The 13,297-nt window shown below is 34.0% G+C and overlaps 1 pseudogene; it reads left to right on the top strand.

Annotated features, from left to right (window-relative positions):
• Positions 1 to 1,005: 1,005 nt before the first annotated feature.
• Positions 1,006 to 5,547, top strand: LOC120120689 (annotated as a pseudogene).
• Positions 5,548 to 13,297: the final 7,750 nt, after the last annotated feature.

The raw sequence follows: 13,297 nt of genomic DNA, 5'->3' as shown, positions 1-13,297 counted from the left end.
GCCGTCACCCAAATTAGGGAAAGGATTCGTCCCCTGTTGCCACCTGACTCGCCGGATGCCCAACTCACCGCCTCCTTGCTTGCAAGAAACAATGACGATTGACGACTCTTCGACGGCGTTTCCCCATGAACCTGTTGTGAATAAGGATTAATAAAACATTGGTCTTTGAAAACGAAACATATGCTGGATTCTAGCCAATAAATTTGTTTGCATTAGAAATGGTTTTTACAGCTTATGTTGGTTGTTTATAAATATAGATGAATGGAAGAGTCAACGGAGCACGTCGCGTACCGCTATGTTCCACTAAAGTGCATATTATAAGTAAATTTATCCATATTACGTAAACATTAAAAAGTACGGGGATTTATTTAAAATTAGCCGCTATTTAAAATTTAATTTTACTTTTAATAGAATTATAATTTATTAATGATTTTTTAAATAATAATTAATTTGAATGATTTAATTTATTTAGAATTAGGTTTTTTAAATTATTTAAGGGCTGAGGGTGTCCATCAACAACATCATCGTCGGATTCAGGAAGTCGCCGGAAAATGGTAAGTCTAACTCGAAATTGTATAAGACTCCTCAACGGCCTCCTGCATGTCATGCGAATGGTGTCCTTGGGCCACCGAGTGCGAAGATGACAGCAACGCCAGTCAGCACTGCAATGACAAATGCGAAATGGCTTCGTTCTGTTATTTGTCCTCTTCCTTTAAAACCTTCAGCTGAGTTGCAGCGTTTTTTATCATCTTGTGATAAAGATGTTACTAATGATGTAACATGTAGAGCCCATATAATATTGGAGGCGATGTTTCCTAGAAATCATGAATGTGGTGCAACTGAGAGCCTTCAAAGTGTAAACCTGATAATATATGGATGGAACGAAGACTAGAAGCGCTGAAATTATAAGTACTATAGGGTTTTGGAAGCTATGTGTACTGCAGAGGCACAGATATTACATGCAAATAACTTAACATCTTTATTAACTAATGAGAGGTTTCATATATGTATGCTTGCTCTGATGAACTAGTGCTGGCAACACATAAGAATGCCACGATGTTGTTCCCTAGGGTACTGGACAGGACTGGTATTACAGCATTTGATCTGAGCAAGGTGATAGAGAGTTTCATTAGACATTTGGAGTCTCTGTCGAGAGCATTGGGGCGGCATATTCAGACATTTCTTCATTTAGAGTTAGACTTATCATTTTTCCGGCGAGTTTCTGAATCCGACGGTGATACTGTTGATGGCGACCCTCAATCCTTAAATAATTTAAAAAACCTAATTTTAAATAAATTAAATCACTCAAACTAATTATTATTTTTAATAAAAAAATCATTAATAAATTATAATTATGTTAAAAGTAAAATTAAAATTTAATTAATGGTTAATTTTAAATAATTTTTTATACTTTTTAATATTTATGTAATAAGGACAAATTTGCTTGTAATACGTTCCGGTACGTCGCTTTAGTGGTACATTGCGGTACGCGACATGCATTGTAGAATTTTCCATAGATGAATACTATGGTTTTTATTAGAAATAGTGTGTTTTTTGTGAATTAATTTATCTTAATTAAGTTAAATTAATTAAAAAATGAATAATAAATAAATAGGATAAATTCTTTTTAACTCGTTTATGGCGAAGTCATGTTTTGTAAGAATTCTCTTTCAATTTAAATGACTACCATTATAAAAGAATTCACAAGTTCTTGTAGAAGATTTTGAAGACCTTATCTCTTTCAAAAATACAACTTAGTCTCAAAAGTAATGCTTAAAGGTGAAGAAACAGAAAAAAAAATTATGTCATGCATGCTTAATGGAAGTTATTTAAACAACAAAGGTTTCTTAGCTAATTAGGCATATTTTTTACTATTTAGGACAACTTCATTATTATTGTCAAACATGCTCAAGAGAAATTCACTAATGAAAAAAAAAAAAAAACCAAATCTACACAAGCCAGTGCTTCACTTGAGAAAATACACCGATCTAACAATATTTTAAATCAATGGAGATATGCTTATATTCCTTTCTTCCCATTTTTGAACAAAAAGATTAATGGACTCTCGGCATGATATCTGATCTTCACATATGTATTGTACTTTTGAAGCGGCCTTTACTTATTTATCAAGGTTTGTATTCTCATTGTCAAGGAGCTGAAGCAGCTGGGCCCTCGAGGTAGCATCGACTTGTTCCTTTGCTCCCTTGCTTCAATGTGATCCTCAGTAACAATTGCCTTTAGTACTACATCTGTTGGATTCACTTGTTATTCATCTTGATCCAAACTTTGGATATTCACTACATGTTTTCCTTTAAGCCATTTCCTTTTATATCATCAAAGACCACTTGTTCCAAGTCAAAGACATAAAAACTACCAAAGTTAATTTCTTTTGCGAGTTTTGGGTCCATAGAGATATGATGTATCAAAGAAAGTGATTCCTCCGTCAAATGCGTGCTTCACAATCCAGATGCTAACTTCATCAGCAACTTCAATAAGCACCAGTTGTCAATAATGCACCAACCAAGAATCGAATCCGGCCTATACCGTGATAGAGTACTATTCTACCACTAGACCACTGGTGCTTATTTACAACGAGCTATAAAAACTTATATAATATTTAATATTCAATAGGATTGAATATATAATAGATATTGAATTATTAACATATAATAATTTAAATAAATAAATTTGAAATATGGATTTCTAGTGAATACAAGTTTCACAGACGTTTAATTTTATAATCAAATGAAAATTTGAAACTATTATAATGAAACCATAAGTCCATAGGCGTAACCTCCTCGGTGAAGAAAAAAAATAGCCATTCCCAACACCTTTATCACACAAAATAGTAATGAAATGTTCACTTCTATTGACACTTAATTAAAAGGAAAAATAATAATTAAAAGTGATATAGATTAATTCCATTAATTAAAATGAAAATAGAAATAAGAGAAAATAAAATTATAAATTTATGATTAAATTAATGAAATTAATTTATATCATAAAATTATAAGTTAACTTCAATAATAAAATATAATGTTGTTATCTATAAAAAATTTAAATTTGAACGGTTATATCACAAAACTATGGTAAAGCACTGTAACGCAACATTAAATTTATATATTATTTTTAAAAATATTTATCAAGAATGGAGATCAATCTATCAAAATAAATCATTCATATTAAAATAAATATATGAAAAAAATTAATTTTTATATTTATTTAATATTAAATCATATTTCAATATATTAAACTGATTAAATCAAAAAATTAGAATAGAATGAATTTAACATCCAGATCTATTTTTATACTATTGAAGGGTTGAGATTTTTTTTCTTCATTGAATTGAATTAATGAATATTAAAATAGATAGAATTCGAATATCGAGCAAGTAGCGGGAATCAAACCTACATTGTTAGCTTCGAAGGCTAGGGGTTATAGTCAACATTGATTCATTATTTTTAGTGTCTCTAATCCAAAATCAAATATGAAATTTTAGTTTCATTCGGCTCTTTTGTGGAAGATGATAAATTCAAAAAACAAAAAATTAAATTAAATAAGACAGCAACGAGATGGAATAAGAATTCGGCCCGAAAAAAGAATCTCACCGAGTGACAAAGGTTAAGGATAGGAAATTAAATATCTTCAAAAATAATTTTTTTTGGCTAGATTATTTAAGAATCGTCATTGTTCATTTGATAACGAGCCCTTGTTTTGTTTTTTTTTTTTGCATTTTGTAATTGTTGATCAAAAAATTCTTGAGTTCTTAAATCAAAATCAAATTTTGTTTCTTTAATTCTTATGGCTCTCTCCGGTTCTTCTTCTTCTTCTTCTTTATCATTTCCGCATAATTTTTCGCACTTGCTCGTTCCCACTCATTTCCTCTCTCTAACTCTCATCAAATTTCCTTCTTTTTCTTCCAAACACCACCTCCACCATAAAAAAGCATCCATTACCATGTCCATCTCCCAAGAGCTCTGAGGGAATGGCAAGAATACGAGGAAGCAATGAAGAAGAAGGACTTAGCTACCGCTCTAAGGTTCCTCATCTCCATTGAAAAAGACAATAGAGACAACCTTGTTGAGCAAAATGGTTCCTTGTCCACTCGGTCGGCTCGGTCACAACTCGGCGACTTGAAATTTCTTGGTGGGTCTGCGAGGGATTGGGAGTTCTTGGGCACGTGCCTCAATGCCTGATGATATGAGACTTGTTGGCACTGTTTATGAGTTCCTTAAGGTAAAAGGTCTTTTACCCAATTTTGGAAGATTCAGTAGCATCGGTAAATAAGTTTCTTTTTATGTCCAAGCTAAATTGTTAGTATCATGTTTGATTTTTAGTAACTTTTGGATGCTGATTTTATATCTTGATTTCCATTTTTTTTAATGTTGAATGCTTGGTGCTGTTTCTTTTTCCTTTTATGTATTTTCATGCAGTTGATGATATGATAACAAAAGAAAATGATTTTATACTTTTGAGGATCTTAGTGGTTGTTTTGTCCCGAGGAGAAGATAGAAAAGTGTAGAGTTGATAATATGGTCCATTATTTAATAATGAACAATAAATTAAACAAATTAGATGATTTCTATGTGATTAATAGTGAAAAGCAAGTTTTAACGTCTAGTATTTGTTGGCTTGGTTTTCAATTCATTTGCTGGTTCATTGTTTCTAAAGAGCCTTGCTTTATACCTGGATTCTAAATGCTGGTATACTTTATAACTGTCATTAACTGCTACTACGGATAGGTTGCACTAATAGCAATTATTTGCATGCTAGACTATCAAAAAATGTAATCCTAATGATTTGGTTAATGTTATGTTTGAGATGTTGATGTGTAGGTAATGATTCCGTATGTTTCTTAGATTTTGGAAAGAATACATCAGTTCCCATCATTATTCCAACAACGTTCTTGTGCGACTAGGGGTAATAATAGCCTTATGAGGACATTTCCCAACCCCCAATATATTTATTTGTCATTAATTAAAATTATAATCCTAAATAACAAAGCTGGACCATAAATAAACTCCTACATTCTGCAGTTTTGGAGGGGACTAGGGATGTTACACCTGTGTTGAAGTCTTCTACTGGCCAGAAGGTATATATCTATATTAATCTCCTGAATGGTCTAAATTGTTCTATATGATATCAACTTATGTTGATTTGAGGTGATGAACTTTTCCCTCCCTCATATACAGCTTCTAAATTTCCCCCAAAGAAGTGGAGTCTTTCTAGAAGCTCCAGTCTTGTGTTGGCGGGTTTTCTTGGTGGGGTGTCCTATATGTTCCAACAATGAACTGATATCAGGCCTCAACTTGCAAATATACTGGGGCTAGCTTTCACGGACTCTATCCTCCTTGGTGGTACCTGTTTAGCTCAAATCTCTAGTTATTGGCCTCCATATAGTCGTCGGATTCTAGTTCATGAAGCAGGGCATCTGTTAGTATGTATGTGATCAATTGTTTCCTTTTTATGTCAAAGCAACTCGTGCATACAAAAGAAAACATTAAGTGTGAACCTTCAAATATGAAAATCTTTATGCCTATTCCATCACTAGATGTTTTTTTCCTCACATTTAGCACCTGTTGTGATTTCATTTGTTTCCTCAGTACTGTTTTTTGTATTTGTTTTGACTTTCGTGTTGTTAGAAGCATAATTGTAACACCCGTAACCCGTATAATTATACATGTACAGATTATAGATGTCACCCGAATTTCTAAAACTATTTTCCATATTTAAAAGTGATTTTTTTAAAATGTTAATTGATATTATAAAAATATCATATCATATAATTTATATTTTGTTATAGCAAATTTAATTCAAAAGATTTTTTTATGAATAGATATGAATAGTGAACAGTGCATCGATGCGCTACAGTAACGTGAATAGTGCACCGATGCATAAAACATCAATTCGTACTCCTGAACCTCTAGTACCCATTGAAGATGCTTGTGTCTGCTTGGACTTTCCTCCAGAAAATCTCTTCCTTCCCATGGATACTGAGGAAGCATAACTTTTCTGCTGCTGGCCCTTGTTGCGTTTGTAAAATGGTGCAGAGTAAGAGCTTCCAAACCTTTTGTTTGTCTGAGCCTTCTTCGCCTCGATATCTTCAAGATCAACTTTTTCCATAGCTTTAACCTTGTTTACCGCTTCTTGAAAAGCAGTAAAATGATGAGAAACCAGAATTCTCTTATACTCAGAATCCAATCCAGAAATAAATCTATCAATTCTAGATTTCTTAGTTGGAATAAGCTCCGAAACAAATCGACTCAGCTTGTGAAATTCACATTCGTACTCATAAACTGTTTTGCCGGATTGCTTTAAATTTTGGAACTGTTGCATCATCTCATTGACAAACACTTCCCCAATATACTTTTCCTTGAATTCCCTCAGAAAGAATTCCCATGTGACCTGCTCAATGGAAACTCGTGCGACGAGTGTATTCCACCACACACTGGCTTGCTCCATCAGTAGAGACACAACCCCTTCCAATTTTCCTTGATCATCACAAGGAATCCTTTTGAGCATATTCTTGACATCATTCAACCAGAACTCAGCAGCCATCAGATTAGCATTCGAATCACCTTGAAATTCACGTGCGCTCATCTTCCTTAGTTCTTTCGGAACTGACACTGGGGTTCGACGATTAATAATACTGTTTAGGGCTTGTAAGAACAACCCCTGATCTTGAACAGGCATATCCCTTTGATTCATATTAGACAACTCTACATTCGGCTGAGCATTGGGTGGATTCTGGTTCACCTCATTACTCCCACTCTGAACAGGAGTAACATGCTCGCCTGCCCTACTCGATTCTTGATGATCTGACATCTGAACACAGTCAAAATCATCGTCCATTAGTAAAGAGTAACTTTACTCCTAATAAGCATCATCACAGTATATATACAAATATTAGTAACTTTTGACATCCTAGTGGCATGTATACACTTTTTAATTCAAAACAAACTCGGTTTTGTCCTAGAATTGGCTAAACCTGTAGCTCTAATGCTAATAAATGTAACACCCGTAACCCGTATAATTATACCTATACAAATTATAGATGTCACCCGAATTTCTAAAACTATTTTCCATATTTAAAAGCGATTTAAAATTTATTTTCTTAAAATGGTAATTGATATTATAAAAATATCATATCATATAATTTATATTTTGTTATAGCAAATTTAATTCAAAAGACTCCTAGAATCTTAAGGTAAACCCTGGGTCTCGATCGGACACTATTGAAATCGGCACTCCATATAGTCTATCTCTTTTACATACAATTTCGTAAACTTATCCATCGGGTAATCTACTCAAACCGAAAAAAAATGAGCCATCTTGGTTAATCTGTCTACTATTACCCATATCGTGTTATTCTTACTCGGTGACAAAGGTAGTCTTGAAACGAAATCCATTATAAATCGCTCCCACTTCCACTCAGGAATTGTTATTGGATGCAGTAATCAGGAAGGCCCTTGATGTTCATCTTTCACTTGCTGACATACCAAATATTTTGCAACAAAATCTGTTATAGCTCTTTTCATCACAGGCCACCAATAACGACTCTTCAAGTCCTGATACATCTTATTCCCGCCTGGGTGCATCGTCAAAGGGCTATAATGTGCCTTGCAAAGAATATCTTTCCTCAATTCATCATCATCGGGAATGCAAAATCCTCCACTATAATATAAACATTCATTGTCCCTCATTTCAAAATCTTTGGCCTCTTCCTTTTCGACTTGCACCAATCTCATCAAGCATTTGTCATCTCGACCTTGCAGCTCTTTTACCTGATCTAAAAGCATCGACTTTAAATTTAATTCCACAATTAAAGCAACATCTTTCTTTAAAGACATACGCACATATAAAGCCCTTAAAGTTGCAAAAGTCTTTCGACTGAGCGCATCGGCTACCACATTAGCCTTTCCCGAATGATAGTCAATAACCAAATCATAATCATTTAAGAGCTCAATACATCTTCTCTACCTCAAATTCAACTCTTTCTGAGTCAGCAAATACTTTAGACTTTTATGATTTGTATAAACATGGAAACACTCACTGTACAGATAATGGCGCCAGATTTTTAAAGCAAACACTACTGCAGCCAATTCTAAGTCATGCGTCGAGTAGTTTCTCTCATGATTCTTCAACTGTCTTAAGGCATAAGCCACAACTTTCCTTTCTTGAATCAGCACACATCCCAACCCATTATGGGATGCATCATTGTAAACAACATTATCTTTACCCGACTCAGGTTGCATGAGCATTGGAGCCTCAGTTACAATTCTCTTTTGTATATCAAAACTTTCCTGGTATCTTTCCGTCCAAACAAAAGGCACATCCTTCCATAATAACTTAGTTAGAGGTAGAGCTATCATTGAGAAATTCTTCACAAATCACCTATAATAACCATCGAGCCCCAAGAAACTTTGAACTTCAAGAACATTCTTTGGAGGTTGACAATCCACTTTAGCTTGAATCTTTTTGGGATCTACTCTTATGCCTTCTGAAGAGGATATATGACCAAGGAAAGCAATCTCAGTTATCCAAAATTCGCATTTGGACAATTTCGTGTACAACTTCTTACCACAAAGTATCTCAAGAACCGCTCGAAGATGAGCATCATGTTCTTCCCTTGACTTGGAATATACCAAGATTTCATCTATAAACACTACCACGAACTGATCCAAGTACGGTTGGAATATTCTGTTCATTAAACTCATAAATATTGCAAGAGCATTTGTTAATCCAAACGGTATTACCACAAATTCATAGTGTCTGTATCGAGTCCGAAAAGCTGTCTTGGAAATATCCTCATTTTCGATCTTTAACTGATGGTACCCCGACCTCAGATCTATCTTATAGAACCCAGTTGTGCCTTTCAATTGATCAAACATGTCATTAATCCTCGAAAGAGGATACATGTTCTTTATCGTTACCTTATTTAATTGACGATAATCAATACATAACTGCATAGACCCGTCCTTATTTTTCACAAATAGCACAGGTGCGCCCCAAAGAGAAACACTGGCCTGATAAATCCTTTACCAAGTAGCTCTTGTAAGTGTTCTTTTAATTCCTTTAACTTCGTTTGAGCCATTCTATACGGAGCCATAGAAACAGGTTACATACCCGGATAAACCTCAATTCTAAATTTTACTTCACGATCTAGAGGTAAACCCTGTAGATCTTCCAAAAAAACCTCTGGAAACTCCTTAACTGTTAGAATATCTTCAATCTCACTACTGACCATCGCGTGTCTAATACATTGGCTAGAAATGCTATGCATCCTTTTGACATCATTTTCTTGACGGTCATGGTCGATATTACATTGGACAGGGATTTTGCTTTCTCACCTATTACTACAATTTCAAAGCCTTCCACATCCTTTAAGAATAATTGCTTCCGACGACAATTTACCCATCCATGATGTAGAGACAACCAATCCATGCCCAAAATAATTTCAAACTCATCAAAGGGAAACTCCTTCAAGTTTGCCAAAAACACAACCCCTTGAATCTTAATTGGACATTTTCTACACACCCATGCTACCCTTGCACTATGACCCATGGGGTTCACTTTTATCATTTCACTAGAAATTGGTTCTAAATGAATTCTTCTAGTTCTAACCAATTTTGTACTAATATATGAGTGTGTAGAACCAGGGTCAACTAGAACAAAAATAGGCCCATCAAAAAGGTGAAATATACCTTTTATGATCTCCGGATCATCTCTATCTTCACTGGTATTTATATTATAAACTCGAGCCATTCCCCAAGTCTCTTGTCTGTAACTTCTACTTAGTAAGGTGACTAATCTCTCCATTTGTGCTGGTCTATCTCCCAATTGCTTTCGGTAATTCCGAGCAAAGTAACCAAATTCACCATAATGAAAACAAGCACCGAAGAGTAATCTACATACTCCCTCGTGTGACCTGTCACATGTCTAACATAGAGGTCTCTCTCCATAAGCTCTACCCGAGCTAGCAGTAAAGGAATGACACTGCTTAGTTTTCCGTGAAGCTACAAAAAAATCAACTCTGTCAGTGTATCGAGAACCTAAGCCCTTGCCCCTCTTAGTATAATGTGTGGATGATGACATCCCAATCCTTTTTCCCGTCTGCATACTCTATTTTGCTGCTAGAGTCTCCTCTTGAGCTCTTTCAATAGCCTTTTCTCTGTTTATCACTTCTTGCAGGCTAGGCAAATTTAAGGCCAACATCATCTCTTTCAACTTTGGCCTCAGACCCTCAATAAACTAATCTCGTTGAGCTTTGTTATTAGGAACTACCTCAGTAGCATAACAACTAAGCTTATTGTATTCAACCTCATACTTGTGCACTGCTCGATCACCTTGCTTCAAATTGAGAAACTTCAATAGCATTGACCTCATAAATTATTCCCCGATATACTTGTTCTTGAACTCAATTTGAAAGAATTGTCAGTTCACTTGTTCCGTCGATGCATACATCATTGTATTTATCCACCAAAATCGAGCTGATCCTCGGAGTAACGATACAACTCTGTCCAATTTTTCATGATCAGAGCACTGTGGACTTTCCAACATCATCATAATGTCATTCAACCATAAATTCACGTTTATAGGACTTTCACCTTCTTCTCCCCTAAACTCAGGAGTTTTTAAACTTCTTAACTACTTAAGGATTAACATTCGCGGTGCTGGAGGAGCAAGGGGAGGCAGAGGAGGTTAAAACCTTGTCAAGATAGCATTGAGAGATTTCTTAAGAGCTCCAAACTATGGAACAGGCATACCTTGAGGTGCCACAGTGCTAGCATTCTCCAACGGAATCAAATTTTCACTATTTTCTTTATAACTTTCACTACCCGATCCATCTCTACTTTCTCGTCCAACCGCTCTTCTTGAATTCTTAGAATTTGACATCTAGTATAACATTCATAAAGATAGTACTTAAGTTAGTAAGGAGAGACATCTATCATATTCGTTCTATACCCTATCAGTAACCTTGACATCTTAGTCTCATGTAACCTCTTTTTACATCAAAATACCCTCTGTTTCGGCCGAGAATCGATTAAACCTGTGACTCTGATACCAATAAATATAACACCAATCTCCCTTATATCTTTCCGTACACGTGATATAGATATCACATTACTTTTAAAATAGTTCTTCCTATTAAAACCCAAAAAATTTTGTTTCTTTTTATAAAACATTGTAATTAAACTAATCTAAAACATGTATTAAACTTAATTACATAACAAAAAGTATCGTTCAAATGTTCTTAAGAGCATTTTTACTAAATATATTACATGCCAACTAAATACATAAAAAATAGACATGTGTCATACTGTTACTGAAGATGTGACCCTTGCTTCGATGTCTGATAATCTCCTTACTATACTGGTAGTAAAACGTACGCATGAAATTAACACACGCTAAGAAATTTCTTAGTGAGGCATAATAACCATAAGCAAAATTCTACGTACAAATATATTATTACAATTCCAATATCCATTACTTCTTTCAATGCATTAAACATTCGATAGTTTACTTCTGTAATACTAATAAAGTCCTTTCTCTACCATTACTCTAGTGTACGTGGATTGTACACCCACTATCAATAAGAAAATTTATACACTTAGTATGAATTTCCTAGTTTTGCACATATAGTGCCCATACAGAAATTCATCCACTTAGTATGAATTTATTAAGTTTACACATAAAGTGCCCATACAGAAATTCATCCACTTAGTATGAATTTCTTAAGTTTACACATAAAGTGCCCATACAGAAATTCATCCACTTAGTATGAATTTCTTAAGTTTACACATCAAGTGCCCATACAGAAATTCATCCATTTAGTATGAATTTCTTAAGTTTACACATATAGTGCCCATACGGAAATTCTTCCACTTAATATGAATTTCTTAAGTTTACACATATATTTCCCATAAGGAAATTCATCCACTTAGTATGAATTTCTTAAGTTAACACATATATAGTGCCCATACAGAAATTCATCCACTTAGTATGAATTTCTTAAGTTTACACATATAGTGCCCATACGGAAATTCATCCACTTAGTATGAATTTCTTAAGTTTTTGCACACTTAGTGCCATTTGGTAATCACCATACATACATAAATAAATCATACAACTATGACTACCATAACATATACGTACATAATTAAACACACTCACCTTGCTTGCCTCGCTTTGATATCCCAAAACGCAAAAACTGATTACTCCAGAACTTGGCCTTTTCCTTTTGCTTTGCTTAACTCAGGAGCTTGATTTAGATCTATTCAATATATATTAACTACATGTACAATATCAATTGTTAGTTTGTTTTCAAACAATTACACTTAAACATTACTCAAAAGTACCTATTATTAACTTTTCTACAACAATATCAGCCTATCTTACAATTTCTTGCTCCTCAGTATCAATACCCCTACCAAGGTATCCATACTACTATACTATGGAACCGATACTTTACTATGATATCGATACCAATTTTTCATTATGTTCGAATGATATCGATAACTTCCATTCAGTATCTATACTAACTGCATCAGTATCAATACTACTCAGCTAATTCATTCCATTTTAGCGTATAGTATCGGTACTGTTCTATCAGTACCGATACCACTAACCATATTTTTCATTTTTCAACTCGAAACATACAAAAATTTGGTCAAATTTCCTTATGTTTACTCCCAACAATACTATTTAACTCTTCTCTACTTATACATATTAACTTTCATTCATTTAGCTACTTAAAACATCTAGTATCCCTCAAGATCATTTGATTCTAAGAATCACACCAAAATTTCTAACTTGTTTTTAAACTCATCCAATGCTTCTAATCTCTCATTTACATCTTTGACAAGTCAATTCTACCAATAATCATCAATAAACACTCATATATTAACATATCATTTCAAAACTCATTTTCTAAAATCTCCATTATTTCCTCTATCTCATAGTTTTAATCTCATTTAATCATTCCGTAAGCTTCTATCATATCAAGGCTTCACTAACAAACAAAAAATGAAAGGATAAACTAGCAATTTGAAAACTCATTTTTGACCTATGGAGGAGAGCTATCCACGGGGAAAGAAGAAGAAAAGATAAAAGTTTAAGCTACTTACATTTTCCCCTTGTCTCCTTATTTAAATACCCTAATAACAATGGATTTTAAATTCATTTTATTCCAATGATCAAAATATCCTTTTAATCCTCTATTGTTACAATTTAGTCTCAACCACCATTCCAGATCATTCTCATCTTTTATCAATTAATCAAATAAATCCTTAAATTT

The sequence above is a fragment of the Hibiscus syriacus genome, unplaced genomic scaffold (assembly GCF_006381635.1).
Source record: "Hibiscus syriacus cultivar Baekdansim isolate YM2019G1 unplaced genomic scaffold, ASM638163v2 tig00110345_pilon, whole genome shotgun sequence".
In the NCBI taxonomy this organism is placed as follows: Eukaryota; Viridiplantae; Streptophyta; class Magnoliopsida; order Malvales; family Malvaceae; genus Hibiscus; species Hibiscus syriacus.
This window is presented reverse-complemented; position numbering and strand designations above follow the sequence as displayed.